The following is a 20,229-nucleotide window of genomic DNA, read 5'->3' on the forward strand; positions in this document are numbered from 1 at the left end:
CTGGCACTGAGTGGAATAGCCCTTCCTCAGACAGAACACATCCAGCAGAGACAACCGGCCTTGACCTGCAGCCTATGTGAGGAGCCGAACAGGGCTGCTCCCTCCATGGTTGTGCAGTCAGAGCTGTGGGCACCAACAAGCCACAGATGAGGACCTTACTTTGGTACAGCAGCAAACGAAGCATCATCTTCTACCACACACACACACACACTAGTATAGCAAGGCCCCACGGCCGTATGCACCCAGCACAGCTATCGCTCCCGTGGATACTGACACTGTGTACAGGCACTATACGGGAGCTCATAGCCCGCCATGCAAAGCTAAACACAGGGTGAGAATCCCAATCCCAGCCCCAGCCCCAGCCCCAGCCCCCTTCGCCCTTTTCCTCGGTCACATGACCTCTCACCCGCGGGCTCCGGGCGCAGCATCAGCTGCCTCTTCTATCCGAGACGAGCACAAGAGGCGGGGCCGGGAACGCGCGTTTGGAGGGCAGTGCGCATGCCCGGGGGTACGTGTGCGAGCGTCAGTTAGTAGAATGGGAGTTCATGACGAGGACATCGGAGGGTAGTGTGTGGTGCTGTGCTCTGGGTGGCTGGGTTTCAGGGGAATGGCTCGTACCTCATCGACTTCTCTGATGTACTGTATTGTAGGCCACATTGTGACTGAAATCTGCTCGCTAGTGTATCTCACCTACGTTTCAAACACAGAATAGTCGTATATAAGCAAGAGAACCCTTCTCAGATTCATTCATGACTTGCCTTTAAATTATTATGTCCGTTATAAAACTTAAAAGAGGTTGTCTGGACAAAAAAATAAAAATTAACTAGGCTAGGGGAGGTGAATCATACCTGCCCTTGGGACTCTGGCGTCCTCTCAGGGTGGTTCAGTCCTGCTGCTCCGATTTCTGCCCGCCAGCTGTGACGTCCTGGTTCCTTTCCACCGCTGGGGTCAATCAGCGGCCTCAGGAAGGGACTCCGGGATGTCACAGGTAGTGACTGGCGTCTGCAGTCACATGCAAGACTTTCGCCGGAAGACAGTAACGGACCAGAAGGACTGGACGTAGTGGGAGGCATCGGGTAAAGGTGAGCCAGCCAATTCAATTTTTTATTTTTTCTTGCCTGGACAACCCCTATCAGGTTTAGGGCTACATGGCTCGGACTGTTGTCGAGTGATTAGCGGGTCACCCAGACACAAAGGTTGGTGTTAGCTCCTCTCTTAGCAGAGTAATGTGTGCTGACACACTTTTATTTAAGACCACGGGGGTTAAATAGTAGCAGAGAAAGTAATTGAGATAACAACAACGTAAATGTTCATATTCATTCCTGATTGGTATGGTACATCTCAATCAAACAGAAAATGTTTAAGCAGTTCCATATACATACGTCCCAACCGTCCCGGACGGCGGGATGTGTGTCCTGGTTTTAACTCATCTGCGTCCAGAAGAGTTGAATACAGTATTGAAGGATGCCGGAGCTATCGTCAGACAGCTCCTGCTTAAATGCTGAGCTCTGCTCTGGGCGCGGTGAATATCAGTGTTTTTATATTATAAACAGTAACCTAGGGCCAGAGATGGAAGGGGAATGTTATACTGGGGGCAGAGATGGAGCTGATACATTATACTGGGGGCAGAGATCGAGGGGATACATTATACGGGGGGCAGAGATGGAGGGGATACATTATACTGGGGGCAGAGATGAAGGGGGGACATTATACTGGGAGCAGAGATGGAGGGGGGCAGAGATGGAGGGAGGATATTATACTGGGGCAGAGTTGGAGGGGTGACATGAAACTGGGGGCAGAGGAAGGGGAGACATTAAACTGGGGGCAGCCAAGGGAGACATTAAACTGAGGGCAGACAAGGGGGGACATTAAACTGGGGGCAGATGAAGGGGGATATTAAACTGGGGGGGATTAAGAAGGACATTAAACAATGGAGGTCACTGGAGGAGGACATTAAACCATGGGAGTAGCTGGAGGGGGATCTGTTTGCCCCTAGTTGCCCCCAGTTTCATGTCTCTCTCCAGCTACCATTAATTTATTGCCTTCCTCCAACTACACCCACTGTTTTATTATTATTATTATTTATTTATATAGCACCATTAATTCCATGGTGCTTTACATTTGGGGGTTACATACAATACACAGAATATACAGGTAGATATAATACTAACAATGACTGACTGGCACAGTGGGGTAGAGGGCCCTGCCCGCGAGGGCTTACAATCTATGAGGGAAGGGGGTAGAGACAGAATGTCCTCCTCCAGCTGCTCCAATTTAATGTCCCCCTATACTTTCCTCCAGTTTAAACTGGGGCACCAGGAGAGGGACTTAATACTGTGGGGCAGTTGGAAGGGGACATTATAATGTGGGGACATATAATATACGGGTGACTGTAGGAGGATTATATTTTGTGGGGGTACATGAAAAATGAATGAGAATGGGCGGCGTCAACATAAAAGTGGGCAGAGCTAAATTTGCCGCAGCGCACTGCACATTTTGTCCCTTTCCGTTTTTCAAAAGTTGGAAGTTATGCATATATAACCAGCTACTCCCGGTCCTGCGTGGTAACCTTGCGTAGCAAGCAAAGCATTTGTTTTTCTTGCGCCCATCCTGGATGCAGACGCCATCTTATCATATAACATTATACCAGTTTCAAGCATAAGCAATTATATATAGCATTCAGCTTTAAAGGATAACAATGTTTTTCATACATTACATGATTATAACCTTCACATTCTTTGGTCACAAGATGGGAGTCAGAGACGCAGTCATCATGTAGTCTAAGCCTAAAGGATATTTCAGAGGCTATTCTATTTAAATATTTATTTTATGTATTTTTTATTAGGTGTGATTTGGGTTTTGAACCCAGTGGAGAATCCTCTTTCTGTATACTAATAACCTCCTATCTACAACTTAGCAGTGTTAAAAGAGCCAGGAATATCAGAGTGTAACAGCAGCAATTATTTGAATTTCTTTTCTATCCCCCTTCTTTCTTCATAGACTAATATGGAGAAAAGAAAACATATTTCTTTAACTCAGTGTTAACTAATGTTCACTATAACACTTAATACATTTTTTGAGATGTGCAGTTTTTAAAATGGGGTCACTTTGTTGGGGATTTCACTTTATCGGCACCTCTGGAAGACATGACATGGCATCCCGATATCTAACATCTAAATCTGTGCTAAAAAAAAAGCCATATAGCGCTTCTTCACATCTGCGCCCTGCTGTGTGCTGAAACTGCAGTTTATGCCCACATGTATGACACTGTTGTACCTAAGATAACTTACTTAATGTCATATGTGGGTGTAAACTGCTGTTTGGGCACAGAAGAGAAGGAGCTCCATTTCATTTTTGGAGCACATATTAAGACTTTTGAATCGTGCCACTTTTACAGAGCCCCTAAAATGTATTCATTATGAAAACTACACCCATGAAGGAATTTATCCAGGGGTAGAGTGAGCATTTTTATGTATAATCAATTTTTATTAAAGGTTTTTCAATAACGGAAAATACAAACAAACAAAAGATTCAATGAACAAGGCACACAGGCCACATACAGTGGGGCAAAAAAGTATTTAGTCAGTCACCAATAGTGCAAGTTCCACCACTTAAAAAGATGAGAGGCGTCTGTAATTTACATCATAGGTAGACCTCAACTATGAGAAACAAAATGAGAAAACAAATCCAGAAAATCACATTGATTTTGTAAGAATTTATTTGCAAATTATGGTGGAAAATAAGTACTTGGTCACCTACAAACAATCAAGATTTCTGGCTCTCACAGACCTGTAACTTCTTCTTTAAGAGTCTCCTCTTTCCTCCACTCATTACCTGTAGTAATGGAACCTGTTTAAACTTGTTATCAGTATAAAAAGACACCTGTGCACACCCTCAAACAGTCAGACTCCAAACTCCACTATGGTGAAGACCAAAGAGCTGTCAAAGGACACCAGAAACAAAATTGTAGCCCTGCACCAGGCTGGGTAGACTGAATCTGCAATAGGCAACCAGCTTGGATTGAAGAAATCAACTGTGGGAGCAATAATTAGAAAATGGAAGACATACAAGATCACTGATAATCTCCCTCGATCTGGGGCTCCACGCAAAATCTCACCCCGTGGGGTCAAAATGATCACAAGAACGGTGAGCAAAAATCCCAGAACCACGCGGGGGGACCTAGTGAATGAACTGCAGAGAGCTGGGACCAATGTAACAAAGCCTACCATCAGTAACACACTACGCCGCCAGGGACTCAGATCCTGCAGTGCCAGACGTGTCCCACTGCTTAAGCCAGTACATGTCCGGGCCCGTCTGAAGTTTGCTAGAGAGCATTTGGATGATCCAGAAGAGTATTGTCCTATGGTCTGATGAAACCAAACTGGAACTGTTTGGTAGAAACACAACTTTTCGTGTTTGGAGGAAAAAGAATACTGAGTTGCATCCATCAAACACCATACTTACTGTAAAGCATGGGGGTGGAAACATCATGCTTTGGGGCTATTTCTCTGCAAAGGGGCCAGGACGACTGATCCGGGTATATGAAAGAATGAATGGGGCCATGTATCGTGAGATTTTGAGTGCAAACCTCCTTCCATCAGCAAGGGCATTGAAGATGAAACGTGGCTGGGTCTTTCAACATGACAATGATCCAAAGCACACCGCCAGGGCAACGAAGGAGTGGCTTTGTAAGAAGCATTTCAAGGTCCTGGAGTGGCTTAGCCAGTCTCCAGATCTCAACCCTATAGAATACCTTTGGAGGGAGTTGAAAGTCTGTGTTGCCAAGCGACAGCCCCAAAACATCACTGCTCTAGAGGAGATCTGCATGGAGGAATGGGCCAACATACCAACAACAGTGTGTGCCAACCTTGTGAAGACTTACAGAAAACGTTTGACCTCTGTCATTGCCAACAAAGGATATATAACAAAGTATTGAGATGAAATTTTGTTACTGACCAAATACTTATTTTCCACCATAATTTGCAAATAAATTCTTACAAAATCAGACAATGTGATTTTCTGGATTTGTTTTCTCATAGTTGAGGTCTACCTATGATGTAAATTACAGACGCCTCTAATCTTTTTAAGTGGTGGAACTTGCACTATTGGTGACTGACTAAATACTTTTTTGCCCCACTGTACAATAGAGGCGGGCAAGGGGGGCAGCCCCCAGCTGGTATAGCATATACATATGGCCTAGGCAAAGTGAAAAGAAAACCAGGTCGGGGAAGGCCGACCCAGAGAGACTGCAACGGAAGAGGAGGAGAGAAAATACCAAACAAAGACGCAGAGGACAGACGAGGTGACCAGACAACAAGAATGAACACAGAAGACAGGACAGAAGGCAAATAGGAGAGACCAAGAGGAGGGGATGGGAAGAAAAGAGGAGGAAACGAGGGGCATCCGAGTCCTGGCTTAGGAGAAGGAAGAGGAAAAGTTGTAAGACTCCTGGAACATCACCCAAGGCCGTCAGATGCGCTCAAACCTGAAGGGGTCGGGAGAGTCCTCCACAACCAGAGCTTCCATCCTCTGAATTAGGAGAAACTCCTGGAGGAATTCGAGCATGGAAGGTGGAGTAGAGCTGCGCCAATGTCTCGGGATGACAGCCCTGGCGGACGTGAGGAAATGCCCCAGGAGGTCCTTCTTTGACAGCTTACCAGGGAGGACCGATAGAAGGGCCAACTGAGTTGAGGTGGCGACAGAGCGCCCACACACCCTAGAATACAAGGAAAAAAAACCCATCCAAGAACGGTCAAAGGACATCACATTCTCACCAGATGTGGAGCATAGTGCCCCTTTCGGTACCACAGCGCCAACACCGGTCAGAAACTGCAGGGAAGATCCTGTGAAGGAGGGCAGGGCACCTATACCATTGGGTAAGGATCTTGAAGCTCCTCTCCTGCACACTGCAGGGCAGAGCCAGCTTGTGAGACAGCAGAAAGGATTTATCCCAGTCAGCAGGCTTCAGACTCAACGAGAGGTCAGAGTTCCAAGCAGCCACATAAGAGGGGAGCTCTGGGGTGGCATCATTGAGGAGGCAGTCATGCAGCACGGACAGCGCATGCTGAGAAGGGTCAGGGCACACGAGGGCAGACTCCAAAGCCAAAAGGGGTGAGGAGAGTCGGGGCGGGAGGGAGAACTTCCTGAAAAAGGATGAAAGCTGACCATGTTCTAGCTAGGATAGGTGATGGCCAGGATGAGAAATGCATAATTGAGTGAAAGGAAGGAGCGGAGAGTCTCCAGCAACTTGTCGGAGACGGGTATCATCCCCCTTATTCCAACAGACAAATCTATCCACAGAGCAACCCAGAGAGAACATGGGGTTGTCAAAAATGGGAGTCAGAGGGCCCGGAACTCGGGCCAATCGTCCACTAGAGCACACCAGATCCCAGACTTTTAGGAAATGTGACAAGAGAATGTCACATGAGAGGATTTGTGGAAATGTGACAGGATCCATGGCAAGGAAGGGAGCAAAGGCGAAATCAAGTAAGCCTCAATGGAGACCCACTGCTTGTCACCAAACTGATAACGCCAGTCAAACAGACTGAGCAGTACCAAGGAGCGGTAGTACAATCAAACGTCCGGAAGGCCTCTATGCTTGCGTCTAGTGAGAGTACGATAGTTAAGCCTGCTCCGCGAAGCGCCCCACACAAACCTCCCAAATAACGATTGGACCCGGGCTAAGAAGCCGTGCGGCAGTGGAACGAGAGTGAGCATTTTTAATACCCAAGTGTTGCATTAATTTAATTTCCAAACATTAATATGCAGCTGATGGAGAAATGTGAAAATGGCAATTTTTCCAGGAATATTTAATTTCAGTGAGCAATATGTTATGTCCAGCTTGTATTAGAGAACTTTCCAAACATTTTTGTGTCAGGTCACCGGCTTAACAGTTTTTGGAGTGTGTGTTTCTGCTGACACAAGTTGCACATTTCAGGAGCCCAGCAAAATTGGCATGATGTCCAATAACCAAATTGTGTTCCAAAAACCAAAATAGCGCTCCTTCCCTTCTGTACCCAAATATCACTTTATACCCACATATGGCGTTAAGTACATTATCATGGGTATAACAGTGTCATACATGTGGGTGTCAACTGCCATTAGGGCACACAGCAGGGTGCAGATATGAAGGAGGGTTATGTGCTTTGGGAGTGCAGATTTAGAGTGTTGGTTTTTGGACGCCATGTCACTTTTGTAGAGACTTTAAAATGCTTGGGGAATTACAATTTACTGGCACCTTCAGGTCTCTGCAAAAACAAAAAGAAAGTCCTTCTAAATCTATACTCCAAAAGCTAAAAAGGCAGTGCTCTTTCTCTTCTGAACCCTGCTGTGTGTCCAAACAGCAGTTAACACCCACATATACAACTTTTTTGTTCCCAGGATAACCCACTTAATAGGTTTCGGAGTGCATGTCTCTGATAACACAAAGTGAGCACAACATGTTGGGCACTAAAATGGCATATTTTGGAAAGCACTATTGGGCTCAAAATGGTAATACCCTTGAGAAATTTTCAAAATGGGGTTAATTAAGGAGGGTTCCCATTGTATTGGTACTTTAGGGGCTCTGCAAATGTGATACGTTATCTGATAACTATTCCAGCAAAATCTACACTTCAAAATTCAAATAGCACACTTTCTATTCCAAGCCCCTGATCTACCCTTACAACACTTTCTGAATACATATGGGGTATTGGGAGCAGAGAGAAAATGATAGAGTCAAGGATACATCATAAATAAATAAAACTTCGCTTTTATTAATACTGCTAAAATAAGGACAGAATACACACACACCCTAAGGGCGCGTTCACATCTGCGCCCGGCACTCCGTTATGCAGGTTTCCGTTTCCTGCATAAAACAGAGCAGGAGACGGAAACTTGCAGGAGTCTTTCTCACCCATTCATTTGAATGGGTGAGAAAGCTGTCCGGTGGTGAGCGTTTTATGGGGTTTACGGGTTTTTTAATCCGGACACAGAGTCGGACATGCAGTACTCTGTGTCCGGATTTTAAAAAGATGGTTTCGCAGCGGAGAGCATAAAACGCTCACGGCCAGACCCGGTCTATGCTTTCCGTCTTCTTGCATGCAGAAGACGGAAAGCACAGAACAGAATGCTGAACGCAGGTGTGAACCTAGCGTAACAGTGTTATTGAGGGACAGACCATGTGTGGTATGCGGTTCGAGGTATCCTTCACACTATTCCCATTCAAAATTATCCTCAGCTTGCTTATAGATCCAATATGATCCACAATTCGTGGACCAACAGAGCACAAAGCAAGACAGACCTTCCTGGCGCCTGCCTTGTGTGGCTGCCTGTGTTACAGCTGCTACAAACTAAACTGATCTTTCTCTATCCCGTCCTTTTTCTTCACTTCTTTTCTATTACTATAAGGAACATTAGTATAAGAACTTACCGTGGGCTGGAATTTGATGCAGAAACACTTTTAAAGAAATCCTTTTTGAGCCTTTTGTCTGAAGTATGCCTCCACACATACAAGGAAGACTGGTCTACACTAAGGAGACACTATTACACCTTAGAAGCATGCTGCAGGACAAGCTACAGGGCAAGCATGCTCTCACCATCCCCCACGAACTAATAAAAAAACTTAGAAAATGCAGAAAACGAGCCGGCATACTGAAACGCGAAGGAAAAAAACACAAAAAGCTTGTGATTCCGTCCATCATTATGGGGAATGTGAGATCAATTGTGAATAAGATGGATGAACTGACAGCACTGACCAGACAGCAACAGGAGTTTCGTGAGTGCAGTATGATGCTGTTTACAGAGATTAGGCTTACTGAAATCACTCCGGACATACTTGCCTCCGTGGAGGGCTTCAAACTTCGTGCAGACAGGACGCTGGAGAGCGGTAAGCAAAAAGGAGGAGGGCTTGCAATGTTTGCGAATGAGAGATGGTGTAATCCAGGACATATTGTAGTTAAGAAACAATCGTGTGGAACAGACATTGAACTACTAGCCGTGAGCATGAGACCTTATTACCTGCCAAGGGAACTATCACATGTTTTCGTACTAGCTGCCTATGTCCCCCCCTCTGCAAAAACTGATGCTGCCTGTGAAGTCCTCCATGCTGCTGTGAGCGAGCTGCAATCATCTCACCCCCATGCCATGCTCCTAGTGTCGGGAGATTTCAACCATGTCTCTCCAGCATCCACTCTACCAGGCTTCACACAGTATGTAACCTGCCATACAAGAGACAACAAAACACTGGACTTGCTCTTTGCCAATGTAAGGGAAGCATATAACTCATCTTCCCTACCGCCCCTAGGCAGATCAGATCACAAACTGGTACATCTGCAACCCATATACACTCCACTGGTGCGCAGAGAACCCGTACAGTGAAAATTTGGTCAGAGGGAAGTGTCGAGTCTCTAAGGGACTTGTTATGTCAGTCCAGATAGCTGCAACGGGGCTAAGGAATACCAGTAGGAAATCTCGCCCTGCACTACTCCCACTAGCTAACCCGGTCCCTGCCTCACGGGTGTAGGTCGGCTGTTCTCAGGCTAAGCCTGACCCCGACAGCTCCTCTCTCACTGACACCGTAGGCCTAGAGGGAAGTGGGAGAAGGAATGCCCTATAAGATCTCTAGGGACTGGAGACTAAAGGGGGTCACCCCTAACGAACAAGTGAAGCTGCTACTGACAGGGACTGACAAGGGTGTGCACTGACTAACAACACAAGCAGCACACAGGAAACATGTAGGAAAGAATTCCCCAAACCAATATGGGAAGGAACCATACACTAGGAAACAAACACAGGGAAACTGAGTAGAAATCAAAGGATAAGGCAATTCACTCACACAGTCAATAATACACAGAGGGAGGATTGGTGAACACAGAAGGGAAAACACAAACCAACTCGTTCACCCAAAACCTCCCAAAAACCAACCACGGAACTTCCTCTATCCAAGATAACCACCTACTCCTCCTGCTAAGGCCTAGCTCTGTAAAAGCGACACTCAGCACAGAACCATGGGAGGCATGGGTTTAAATACAGAGTAGAGACCACTCCTCCCAGGTGCAAATGGGAGGACAGACTAATCAACCAGGAAAGAAAGCAATGAACCTAAATACTCCTAACAGGATCCTCCCCTCAAGGAGAAGACTCCGGATTCTCTAGGAGCATCCTTCTTCGGGAACTCCTTGTGGAATTTCTCCACGAGTCTGGGGGCTGACATATCCGACTCCAGAACCCAAGAATTATCCTCAGGACCGTATCCCTTCCATGCCACCAGATACCGTAGCTTCCCCCGAACATATTTGCTATCCAGAACTCGGGATATCTCATACTCCCCGGACTCAGAAACTGGTGGAACCTTAACAGGAGACGTTCCCTTCTTGGCCTTCTTTAACAAGGAGACATGGAACACCCGATTTATCTTCCACCTTTTAGGTAGTTGCAGCTGCGCCACCACTTCATTTACCATCTTGATGATCTTAAAAGGACCCACAAACCTGGGACCCAGCTTCTTGCAAGGAACCTTCAACCTGATATTCTTGGTGGACAACCAAACCATCTCACCAGGGAAGAACTGCAACTCTCCTCTCTTCCGATCCGCCTGGACCTTAGCCTGGTGCGACGCCCACACCAGATTCTCTCGGATACGGGACCATACCCCTTGCAGCTTTTTAGAAAATAGCTCCTCCTCCGGAACTGGGGAAGAAATGGAAGAAAATACTCCGAAAACAGGATGTCTACCACCGGAGCAAAAAAAAGGTGTGGTACCTGTGGCATTGGAATCATGGTTGTTTAGGGAAAATTCTGCCAGGGGGAGAAAGGCAGCCCAATTATTCTGGTTCTCTCGAACAAAACACCTCAAAAACTGTTCCACATCCTGATTCTTCCTCTCTGTTTGTCCGTTAGACTCTGGGTGAAACCCGGAGGAAAACGACAGTGTAACTCCCAACCTGCTGCAAAAAGCCCGCCAGAATTTAGCCACAAATTGCGGTCCCCTGTCCGAAACGATATCCTCAGGAAGACCATGCAACCTTACAATTTCTTTAATAAACGCCTCAGATAGTGTCTTGGCACATGGCAGCCTGGAAAACGGGATCAAATGGCACATTTTCGTGAAGCGGTCAACGACTACCCAAATGACCGTGAAACCCTTAGACACCGGAAGGCCCGTGATGAAATCCATAGACAGATGAGTCCAAGGTGCCTTAGGAGGTTCCAATGGATGTAGAAGACCGTGGGGACGGGTATGCGACGCCTTGGCTCTTGCACAGACCGAACAATTTTGAACAAACTGCAAGACATCCTTACTCCACCCTGGCCACCAAAAATTCCTAGACACCAATCTCATGGTCTCTGAAACCCCCGGGTGACCAGCAAGAACCGACTCGTGACACTCCCTCAGGAGACTTTGTCGGAGAGTAGTTGGGACAAAAAGCTTGTTTCTAGGTATCTTGGAAGGTGCAGCGTGTTGCGCTTCGATCAAGGCCTTCTCCAATTTCGCGCCCAATACTGCTACCACCACTCCATCCCCAAGAATAGTGGCAGGCGCCTCTCGTTCCTCCTCAGTCGACATATACCGGGATAAAGCATCAGCCTTGACATTCTTTGAACCCGGCACATAAGTCACGGTAAAATGGAACCGCGCAAAAAATAGAGCCCATCTGGCCTGCCGTGCATTTAATCTCTTTGCCGACCCAAGATAAACCAAATTCTTGTGGTCAGTAAATACCTGGACTGGCCTTCTGGCCCCCTCCAGGAAATGACGCCAATGTTCGAACGCTAGTTTTATTGCCAGTAGTTCCCTATCTCCGATGTCATAATTCCGTTCGGAGGCAGAGAATTTCTTAGAAAAGAAGGCACAGGGATGCGTACCCTCCTCGAACTCCTGAGAAAGTACTGCTCCCACCCCCACCGAGGAGGCATCCACCTCCACTCGGAAGGCCAACCTCTCATCCGGCTGTCTCAAAATGGGAGCGGACGAGAATCGCTTCTTCAGTTCTTCAAACGCAGCTAGCGCCTCTGGCGACCACTTAGCACAGTCAGCCCCCTTCTTAGTCAAGTCCGAGATAGGTTTCACAACCTCAGAAAATCCCTTGATAAACTGGCGATAATAGTTGGAGAACCCCAAGAACCGTTGGACCGCCTTTAGGTTCTCGGGTCGCGGCCACTCCAAGACTGCCCTGACCTTCTCAGGGTCCATCTCGAACCCCTTGTCCGATAGGATATAGCCAAGGAAACATAACTTATTGACCGCGAACACACATTTCTCCAGCTTAGCACTTAATTGGTTAACCCTCAGGAGATCTAAAACCTCTCTCACTCTCTCCCAATGAGTCTCCAAATCCGGGGTGTAAATGAGTATATCGTCCAGATAGACCACAACCCCCCTCCCTATGACGGCACTTAGTACATCATTAATAAAATTCTGAAAAAACGCAGGCGCATTGGTTAGACCGAAAGGCATCACAAGATTCTCAAAGTGTCCTAGGGGTGTGTTAAACGCTGTTTTCCACTCATCCCCCTTCTTGATTCTCAGCAAGTTATATGCCCCACGTAAATCTATTTTACTAAACCAGCGGGCTCCCGTAATCTGGCTGAATAGATCCGAGATCAACGGAATGGGATAGGGATTCCGCACCGTGATTTTGTTAATCTCCCTAAAATCCAAACAAGGGCGCAACCCTCCATCTTTCTTCTTTACAAAGAAAAACCCCACTGCTACTGGGGACTTAGATGGGCGAATATGCCCCACCTCTAGACTCCCCTCAATATACTCTTTGAGCGCCTCCCTCTCCGGAATAGTGAGATTGTACAATCGTGTCTTGGGTAGCACTGCATTTGGTATAAATTTAATCGAGCAATCATAGGTGCGATGTGGTGGTAATGTCTTGGCTGCCCTTTCCTCAAAGACCTCCCTGAACTCACATATTTCTTGAGGCAAATTGTCTATAGACAAAGACATAACGGATATGGGCAGACATCGACCATTACACCCCTGCCCCCAAGAAACTACTGACTCGGTCTCCCAGTTGATAATAGGGTTATGCTGCTTCAGCCAGGGCCACCCCAACACTACTTGTGCTGGTAATTTAGACAACAAGAACAAGTCAATCTCTTCCCGGTGGCCACCCACAACAAACTCCAGACCCTCCACCTGTTTGGAGATGACAGCTTGCTGTAGAGGGGTCTTATCAATAGCCCACACCGGTATCTGAGACTCCAAGACCAAAGGACTCACCCTTAATTGCTCACAAAACTCTGAGTCAATAAGGTTGACTGCCGAACCACAATCAACCAAAATCCGGCACTTCTGCCCATTTACCCATCCTTCAAGGGTCAACCCGGCAGTCTGAGTACAGGAAATATGCACACCTCCCTCCTTAGTAGGTTTTCTCCCTTTACCCTCAATAGACCTGGGGTTATTACTCTCCTTGGCGAACCATTCTCTGGAGGGGCATACCCTTGCTACATGTCCCATCCCTCCACACACAAAACAGCGTACTGTGCGGGACCCTTCACTCTTGGGTCTAGCACTTCGCACAGTGGCCCCAATCTGCATGGGTTGGTCCCCCGGGTCCTCTCTAAAAACGGAGAATTGAGGAGGGTTAAGCCCCCCAGGACTCTTGTCTCCACGCTCCCGGAGGCGCCGTCCAACTCTAATTGCCAGCTGCATGGCCTCATCTAGATCTCCCGGAACAGGGTGAGAAACTAGATGGTCTTTAACCTGGTCCGAGAGCCCTGTCTCAAACTGACTAAGTAGAGCGGGGTCATTCCAGTGTACTTCTGCTGCCCACCTACGAAACTCTGTGCAATATTTCTCTATAGCGTGATCCCCTTGCACCACACGTCGTAGGTTATACTCAGCCGTGCGTACCCTGTCTGGGTCGTCATACAGTAACCCCATTGTGGAGAAAAACGCCTCTACAGTTAGTAAGCAAGCTGAGTCGGCTGGTAACGAATGTGCCCAGATGAGGGGATCATCTCTCAATAAAGTAATAATAATCCCAACTCTCTGTACCTCAGAACCGGAGGAAAACGGCCGTAGCCGGAAATACAAAAGACAGTCCTTTTGAAATCGGAAAAAATCTGACCTCTTACCTCGGAAGGGTTCAGGTAAGCCGACTTTTGGCTCCAGAGGCCGACCCACAGGGGCGCTACTCACCTGCCTCTGTATGCCCTCCACCTGAGAGGCTGTGTGTTGAGCCAACTGCTGTACTTGAGATACGCCAGAAGCTTGGATGGCATCCATTCGTAGCTTGATCCCCTCCATCTCAGTGGAGATCTGCTGCACCGCCTGGTACAACTGTTTCAGGTCCGTCATAATACAAACAAATCTTTTTTTTTTTTTTTTTTTTACCGGCTGAGTGTACTGTTATGTCAGTCCAGATAGCTGCAACGGGGCTAAGGAATATCAGTAGGAAATCTCGCCCTGCACTACTCCCACTAGCTAACCCGGTCCCTGCCTCACGGGTGTAGGTCGGCTGTTCTCAGGCTAAGCCTGACCCCGACAGCTCCTCTCTCACTGACACCGTAGGCCTAGAGGGAAGTGGGAGAAGGAATGCCCTATAAGATCTCTAGGGACTGGAGACTAAAGGGGGTCACCCCTAACGAACAAGTGAAGCTGCTACTGACAGGGACTGACAAGGGTGTGCACTGACTAACAACACAAGCAGCACACAGGAAACATGTAGGAAAGAATTCCCCAAACCAATATGGGAAGGAACCATACACTAGGAAACAAACACAGGGAAACTGAGTAGAAATCAAAGGATAAGGCAATTCACTCACACAGTCAATAATACACAGAGGGAGGATTGGTGAACACAGAAGGGAAAACACAAACCAACTCGTTCACCCAAAACCTCCCAAAAACCAACCACGGAACTTCCTCTATCCAAGATAACCACCTACTCCTCCTGCTAAGGCCTAGCTCTGTAAAAGCGACACTCAGCACAGAACCATGGGAGGCATGGGTTTAAATACAGAGTAGAGACCACTCCTCCCAGGTGCAAATGGGAGGACAGACTAATCAACCAGGAAAGAAAGCAATGAACCTAAATACTCCTAACAGGACTCTTTTAATATAACATTATGGGAAGTGTTTCAAGACTCATTTCCAGAGGACATTGAGGGACTCACACACTGCATAACAGACTACATTAATTTCTGCGTGGACAGCACGGTACCAACTAGAAAGGTGAGGTGTTTCTCCAATAACAAACCATGGATCAACTCTGAAATTAAAACTCTTCTCAAGGAAAAAAATAATTTTTAGGTCTGGGGACAAAAATAGCCTGGGGGCGGTGCAGAAACAGCTAAGACAATTGATCAGAGAAGCGAAAGCCAACTACAGGCGGAAGATGGAACTACAGATGGGGGAGGGTAGAATCTCGGAGGTGTGGGACAGCCTTAAGGCAATATCAGGACAGAAGAAAAAAACAGGGCATCGAACAGTAGGGGACAGGAAGTGGCTTAATGAGCTTAATCTATACTTCAATAGATTCAACTCCAAGCCTATGCTCCCTCCACCAGCATGTCAGCCAACCCCCCTCTCCTCACACACCAAGACCCAACCCCCACCGACCGGTGGTAAACTGCAATATGACTATCTGACCCTGCAGGAGTCTCTAGTGTGTAAGGAAATGAAGAAGATTAAAGCAGACAAAGCGGGAGGACCTGATGGTATAAGCGCAAGAGTTCTTAAAATGTGCAGTGACCAGCTAGGTGGAACTATTATGCACATGTACAATATGAGTCTAAAGCTGTGAGTGGTACCTCATCTGTGGAAAACATCTTGTGTGGTACCAGTCCCAAAGAAACCCAACCCGATGGGCTACAATGACTACCGACCTGTAGCACTGACATCCCACCTGATGAAGATCCTAGAGAGACTGGTCCTGACACACCTACGCCCCCTAGTGAGCTCCGCTCTGGACCCCCTCCAGTTTGCCTATCGGCCAGGCATTGGGGTGGATGACGCCATTATCCACCTTCTTCATAGAGCTCTCTCTCACCTGGAGAAACCCGGGAACACTGTGAGAATAATGTTCTTTGATTTCTCCAGTGCGTTCAACACCATTCAGCCAGGGCTACTGAGGGAGAAGCTGAACCTTGGTGGTGTGGACCATGACCTGTCCTACTGGATCCTAGACTACCTGACAACCTGCCCTCAGTATATGAGAGCCCAGGACTGTGTGTCTGATACTGATCTGTAGTACGGGGGCACCACAAGGTACAGTTCTTGCCCCATTTCTCTTCACACTGTACACTGCTGACTTTAGGCACAACTCATCCAGCTGTTACTTACAGAAGTACTCCGATGACTCTGCAATAGTAGGCCTTATCACTGATGGCGACGATAGGGAATACAGAGACTTAAACCGGGATTTTGTTGAATGGTGCCAGCAGAACCAGCTCAGGATTAATGCTGGGAAGACCAAGGAGATGGTGGTGGACTTTAGTAAACGGAGAGGTGCTCCGACCCCAGTGGAGATTCAAGGAACATGTATTGAGATAGTCAGGACCTATAAGTATCTAGGCGTGATCCTCAACAATAAACTAGACTGGGCTGATCACCTGGAGGCGCTGCACAGAAAGGGCCACAGCAGACTCTACCTGCTCAGGAGGCTGAGGGCCTTCGGAGTCCAGGGAACACTTCTTAGGGCCTTCTTCAACTCTGTGGTTGCCTCAGCCATCTTTTTCGGTGTGGCCTGCTGGGGGAGCAGTATATCAACCAGGGACAGAAATAGACTTGACAGGCTGATCAGGAGGGCCAACTCTGTCCTGGGGAGCCCCTTGGACCCAGTACAGGTGGTGGGTGACAGAAGGATACTGTCTGTGGTGACCTCCATGCGGGAGAACAAATCCCACCCCATGTATGGGACCCTGATGGGACTTGGCAGCACTGTAAGTGACCGTCTGCTTCACCCCAAGTGTGAGAAGGAGCGCTATCGCAGGTCCTTCCAACCGCAACCAGGCTGTATAATCTACATCAGACCAAGCGAAGATCACTCCGAACAGAGAACTAATGATTATGACGATGACCATGAGGTCTTCCTCTTTCTCTTCCGTTTTTCCTTAGCTGCTATGGACTCCTTGTATATCTTCTCTTCTTAGCTTATGTGTGTCTACGTCTGTAATATATTACTGTGTATTATCCTGTATCTGTATTACTATGCTGCTGTAATATGCTGAAATTTCCCCAATGTGGGACTATTAAAGGATTATCTTATCTTATAGCCTGTATGTTAAATCTCTAATGGTAATATGTATATACACAATAAGTGGAGGGATGGAAAGATCATAGGACACACCTGCAACAGAATGTCCCAGCCCAGGTGCCTCTAAACCCCTTGTCTATCCTGCATAAAGATGGGAGGAAAAATATATGTTGGGGATCTGAATTCACACCAAAGTATTCACCGCTCCCATTAAGATTGTCATGAATAGCTCAATGTTTTTGTTGTAGATCTGAATTCACACTGGAATACAAGCATCCCTGTGAAAACTCATAATGATGACAGATTACAACGTTTCAAAGTCTCGGCTTCTTTCTCAAGTAAATTTAAAAACAATTTCTGAAGGCTGCATATTTATGTACCAAAGGACACTGGGAATAGAATTTTAGGAGGGAGGGGGGAAGGGGGAAAGAAGGTTATTGGTATATACAAGTAAACAATTCCACAGTTCCCAGATTCTAATCAGTTCACAGAGTGTCCTTATGGCCGTCTCAGTTCAGTGATTTCTATAGGATTCGAATACTACTAGCTATTAGGGCCTATTCACACGGAGTAAAATGGCGTGTAATTTGGAGTGTAATTTTTACACGTGTAAAACATTTACATGTGTATTTTGAAGTGTTTTTTTTACACGTGACGTTTCAGTAGCGTTTATGGAGAGTTTTTTGGAGCATTTACGCGTGTAAAAAAACGCTTCCGTAAACGCTTCAAAAAACGCTCCGTAAACGCTACTGAAACGCCACGTGTAAAAATTACACTCCAAATTACATGCCATTTTACTCCGTGTGAATAGGCCCTAATAAATATTTGATTCAGAACCAGCGTTGATTGGCCGAATGCTACAGTGTATAGCATTTGGCAAATCAACGCTGGTTCTGCAGCAGGCTCATCCTTACTAGTCGGGAGAGCTGGCAGCTTGCTGTTACGAGGGAGCTGACTTTTTCTCATAGGAATGCATTGACCAGCGTTGATTGGCCAGTGTACAACATTTGGCCAATCAACGCTGGTTCTGCCGGAGGCTCGTCTGTGAGGAGGCGGAGTCTAAGATCGGACCACAATGGAGACTGCTGAGGTCCGATCTTAGACTCCGCCTCTTCACAGACAAGCTTCCGGCAGAACCAGCGTTGATTGGCCAAATGTTGTACACTGGCCAATCAACGCTGGTCAATGCATTCCTATGAGAAAAAGTCAGCTCCCTCGTAACAGCAAGCTGCCAGCTCTCCTGACTAGCAAAAAAAAAAATCCTCAGCGCACCCTACCAAATAATTTTTACCAAAAGACAAAAAAAATTAGTTTTGGGGAGCCTTCACACGGAGTAAACGCTCCGCTCATTCTGAACGTAAAGTCGTTCAGAGTGAGCGGCGTTAAAACAGATACCATTGTTTTCTATGGGTGCCAGCATACGCGCATATCACATTGAAAGCAGTAGGTAAAAAAGCCTTACATTGATTTCAATGGGGAGCGTGCATATGCCGGCACCCATAGAAATCAATGGAATCTGTTTTAACGCCGCTCACTCTGAACGAGTTTACGTTCAGAATGAGCGGAGAGTTTACTCCGTGTGAAGGCTCCCTTGATGTGCTTTTTTACTGCAACTTTTGAAATTACAGCTGGATTCACATCAAAACTGAATGGATTTTTCTGTTGCTGTTTTGATGCATTTGTAACTGCTTCAGAACTTCACTATGTGAATGCACCCTCAAAGCTACGCTATCCTATACTTTTCACCCAGCACATGCAAAGATTCACTTTTTACAATTTTTAATTATTTGGTATTTATTTATAGAGCACCATTAATTCCATGGTGCTGTACATTTTAAAGAGGACCTTTCATGGTCCAGGGCACAGGTAGTTCTATATACTGCTGGAAAGTCGACAGTGCACTGAACTCAGCGTACTGTCGGCTTTCCCAATCTGTTCCCCGGGTAAAGAGCTATCGGTCCCGATACCGTAGCTCTTTACAGTCAGATGGGCGTTCCTGACAGTTTGTCAGGTACGTCCTTCTCCACAACAGTGCCTATCGCACTGTACATTGTGAGCGGGGAGGAACGCCCCCTCCCCTCCTGATAATACTCGTCTATGGACGAGCACTGTGAGCAGAGGGAGGGGGCATTCCTCCCCGCTCACACAGCACAGCGCGATAGGCGCTGCTTTGAAGAAGGACGTACCTGACAAACTGTCAGGAACGCGCTTCTCACTGTAAAGAGTTACGGTACCGGGACCGATAGCTCTTTACCCGGGGCACAGATCAGGAAAGCCGACAGTGCGCTGAATTCAGCGCACTGTCGACTTTCCAGCAGTATATAGAACTGCCTGTGCCCCGGACCATGAAAAGTCCTCTACAAGGTTTACATACAGTACCCAAAATATACAACACAAATACAATACTAACAGTGACCAACAGGCACAGTGGAATTAAGGGCCCTGCCAACAAGGGCTTACAATCAGTAGGTGAGGGTAGAGGCTGTTCAGATGGTGGTATGGTGGCAGTAGTGCTATTGGAGGTTGTGGGACTTGCTGTATAGGTGAGTCTTCAAGTGAGTCTTCTTGAAGCTTGTGATTGTGGGCAACAGATTTATGTGTCGTGGTAGTGAGTTCCAGAGTATGGGGGATGCACAGGAGAAGTCTTGGAGATGCTTGAGTGAAGAGCGGATAAGAGCAGAACGTAGTAGGAGGTCTAAAGAGAATTGGCATTTTGAAATCTAATTGCTGTGTGAGGTGTAGCCAGTGAAGGGATAGGCAGAGGGAAGTGGCCGATTAAGCGAGCTGCACAGTTTAAGGTGGACTGGAATGGGGGGAAAGTGCGTTTGCTGGGAAAAAGGCAGGGCCATTTTAACACATTGGTGGGCCCTGTGCAAAGGTTTCATACGTGGTCCCTCCATCACCACCACTTAGAAATACTTGATCTGCACAAATTATAATCCCCCCTCAATAGACCCCACATAGTATAATGTACCTTAGTGGCTCTTACATAGTATAATGCCTAGCCAGTGGCCCCATATAATAAAATGCCCCACAT

General features: G+C 46.9%; 1 protein-coding gene across 1 annotated transcript in view; it reads right to left on the reverse strand.

The window, feature by feature from the left end:
- The window catches only part of GNG7 (G protein subunit gamma 7), a 36,240-nt gene extending 35,747 nt beyond the window's left edge, over positions 1-493 (reverse strand). Inside the window, exon 1 of the mRNA XM_075283697.1 lies at positions 407-493. The gene's annotated coding sequence lies outside the window, so the exon portion shown is untranslated. The remainder of the gene's footprint in view (positions 1-406) is intronic.
- Positions 494-20,229: the final 19,736 nt, after the last annotated feature.

This window comes from Leptodactylus fuscus, chromosome 1 (genome assembly GCF_031893055.1).
Source record: "Leptodactylus fuscus isolate aLepFus1 chromosome 1, aLepFus1.hap2, whole genome shotgun sequence".
Taxonomy (NCBI): domain Eukaryota; kingdom Metazoa; phylum Chordata; class Amphibia; order Anura; family Leptodactylidae; genus Leptodactylus; species Leptodactylus fuscus.